The sequence below is a fragment of the Callithrix jacchus genome, chromosome X (assembly GCF_049354715.1).
Source record: "Callithrix jacchus isolate 240 chromosome X, calJac240_pri, whole genome shotgun sequence".
Lineage (NCBI taxonomy): Eukaryota > Metazoa > Chordata > Mammalia > Primates > Cebidae > Callithrix > Callithrix jacchus.
The window spans coordinates 72,995,325-72,998,591 of record NC_133524.1 but is presented as its reverse complement, the minus strand read 5'-3'; the positions used below and the strand labels follow the sequence as shown (position 1 = coordinate 72,998,591).

The following is a 3,267-nucleotide window of genomic DNA, read 5'->3' as shown; positions in this document are numbered from 1 at the left end:
TGGGTACAGCCTCCCTGGTGCGCTGCATCACTCATTTCCTAGGATGTAGGACACTGTGTGTTCTAGGGCAATGGTCCCCAAACTTTTTGGCACCAGGGACTGGTTTCATGAAAGATAATTTTTCTATGGACTGCAGTGGGAGAGGGGGGAATAATGTTGGGATGATTTAGGTGTATCAAGGGCATTAAAATTATTGTGCACTTTATTTCTATTATTATTAATTTTTTATTGTAATTTAGGTTCTGGGGTACATGGGCAGATCATGCAGGATTGTTGCATAGGTACACATATGGCAATGTGGTTTGCTGCCTCCATCACCCTGTCACCTACATCTGGCATTTCTCTCCATGTTATCCCTCCCGACCTTTTCAACCCCCCTCTGCTGTCCCTCTCTTGGCCCCCCGCAACAGACCACAGTGTGTGATGCTCCCTTCCCTGTGTCCATGTGTTCTCATTGTTAAACACCTGCCTATGAGTGAGAAAATGTGGTGTTTGATTTTCTGTTCTTGTGTCAGTTTGCTGAGAATGATGGTTTCCAGATTCATCCGTGTCCCTACAAAGGACATGAACTCATCATTTTCTATGATGAACACTATGTGGGTGCATAGTATTCCATGCTGTATATGTGCCACATTTTTTTAATCCAGTCTATCTTTGATGGGCATTTGGGTTGGTTCCAGGTCTTTGCTATTGTAAACAGTGCTGCTATGAACATACATGTGCATGTGTCTTTATAATAGAATGATTTATAGTCCTTTGGGTATATGCTCAGTAATGGGATTGCTGGGTCAAATGGAATTTCTATTTCTAGGTCCTTGAGGAATTGCCACACTGTCTTCCACAATGGTTGAACTAATTGCCATACTGTCTTCCACAGTAGTTGAACTAGTTTACACTCCCACCAACAGTGTAAAAGTGTTCCTATTTCTCCACATCCTCTCCAGCATCTGTTGTCTTTAAATTTTTTAATAATTGCCATTCTAACTGGCGTGAGGTGGTATCTCAATGTGGTTTTGATTTGCATTTCTCTAAAAATCGGTGATGATCAGCATTTTTTCGTATGTTTGTTGGCCACATATATGTCTTCTTTTAAAAAGTGTCTGTTCATATTCTTCTCCCATTTTTGGATGGGTTTGTTTTTTTTTTTTGTTGTAAATCTGTTTTAGTTCTTTGTAGATTCTGGATATTAGCCCTTTGTCAGATGGGTAGATTGCAAACATTTTTTCCCACTCTGTTGGTTGCTGGTTCACTCTAATGATTGTGTCCTTTGCTATACAGAAGCTCTGGAGTTTAATTAGGTCCCATTTGTCTATTTTGGCTTTTGTTGCCAATGCTTTTGGTGTTTTAGTCATGAAGTCCTTTCCTATGCCTATGTCCTGAATGGTTTTGCCTAGGTATGCTTTTAGGGATTTTATGGTGTTAGGTCTTATGTTTAAGTCTTTAATCAATCTGGAATTAATTTTAGTGTAAGGTGTCAGGAAGGGGTCCAATTTCTATTATTTTTACAGTGTAATATATAATGAAATAGTTAGACAACTCACCATAGTGTAGAATCAGTGGGAGCCCTGAGCTTGTTTTCCTGCAAATAGATAATCCCATCTAGGGGTGATGAGAGACAGTAACAGATCATCAGGCATTATATTCTCATAAAAAGAATGCAGCCTAGATCTCTCACATGTGCAATTCACAATAGGGTTCATGCTCCTATGAGCATCTAATGCAGCCACTGATCTGACAGGAGGTGGAGTTCAGACAATAATGCAAGGGATGTGGAGTGGCTGTACAGATGATGCTTCACTTGCTCACCTGCTGCTCGCCTCCTGCTGTGTGGTCCTGTTCCTAACAGGCCACAGACCTACAGCACAGGGGTTAGTGGACCCAGTTCTAAAATTCTGAGGACCCTGCCACTCTGCTTGGTCCAATCAGTTTCATGCCATTGCTGGGTGGACACAGGAGTATGTCAGTGGGGCTCCAGGGACGTGGAGATGCAGGGGCTCTGGACCTCAGGGCAGGATGCAGTTTGGTGGGGACTGGGCTCTCAAAATGGCTTTTTGCTGCAGTTGCTTAGGACTAGGTACCAAGTGTGAGACCAAGCATGAGCTCTCTTTTGTGAACAATGCCATTGGACAATCTCCATGCAACTCCCTATGCTAGTCTCAGGGCCCGCAAGGGTCACTGGGCTGTCCCATGGCTGTGATCACAGAAGTCAGTGGTGAGAATGTGGACTAATAGGGATCTCTCACTTACCTTTTCTCCACACTAGGGAGCCTCTGTCAGCTCCCAGGCTACCCCACCAAAGCTGTACATTACTCCTCTGTACATTACGGGGAGTGGGACCACAAGCCCAGTCCCTGCAAAGAAAAGGAGGGTAGCCCCAGTGTTTTCTTTTAGTAGTTTTATAGGTTTAGGTCTTAGATTTAAGTCTTTAATCCATTTTTATCTTTTTGATTTTTGCATATGGTGAGACATAGCGATCAAATTTTATTCTTCTGCATATGAATATACAGTTTTCCCAGCAACATTTATTGAAGAGACTGTCGTTTCTCCATTGCATGTTTATGGCACCTTTGCTGAAAATAAGTTAATTGTAGATGTATGGATTTGTTTCTGGGTTCTGTATTCTGTTCCATTGATTCACGTGTCAGTTTTTATGTCAGTATGATGCTGAAGTATAATTTGAAGTAAAATAATGTGATTACTCCAGTTTTGTTAATCTTTCCTAGGACAGCTTTAGCCATTGTGAGTCTTTGGTAGTTCCATATAAATTTCAGGCTTTCTTTTTATTTCTGTGTATAATGTCTTTGGTATTTTGATAGGGATTGCATTGAATCTGTAGATTGCTTTGGGTAGTATGGACATTTTAAGAATACTGATTCTTTGAATCCATGAACATGGAATACCTTTCCGTTTTGTGTGTGTGTGTGTGTGTGTGTGTGTGTGTGTGTGTGTGTCCTTTTCAATTTCTTGCATCAGTGTTGCATAGTTTCCATTGTAGAGATCTGTCACTTCCTTGGTTAAGTGTTTTTCTAGGTATTTAATTTTATTTGTAGCTATTGTAAGTGGGATTACTTCCTGATTTCCTTTTCAGATTGTTCACTTTTCATATATAGCCAAAGACAAACAATTTTTCTAAAGTCTACTGATTTATCTATGTTGATTTTCTATACAGCAACTTCATTGAATTTATCAGTTCTTAAGAGTTTTCTGGTGGAGTCTTCAAGTTTTTTATTTATTTGTATATTTATTTAATTGCACTTTAGGTTTTGG

At 40.3% G+C, this 3,267-nt stretch overlaps 1 non-coding gene across 1 annotated transcript; it reads right to left on the bottom strand.

The window, feature by feature from the left end:
• Positions 1-2,268: 2,268 nt before the first annotated feature.
• On the bottom strand, positions 2,269-2,368 carry LOC118150805 (small nucleolar RNA SNORA57). Its single transcript, XR_004738939.1, has one exon. It is a non-coding gene; the product is annotated as a small nucleolar RNA SNORA57 (small nucleolar RNA).
• Between the last annotated feature and the right edge of the window lie 899 nt (positions 2,369-3,267).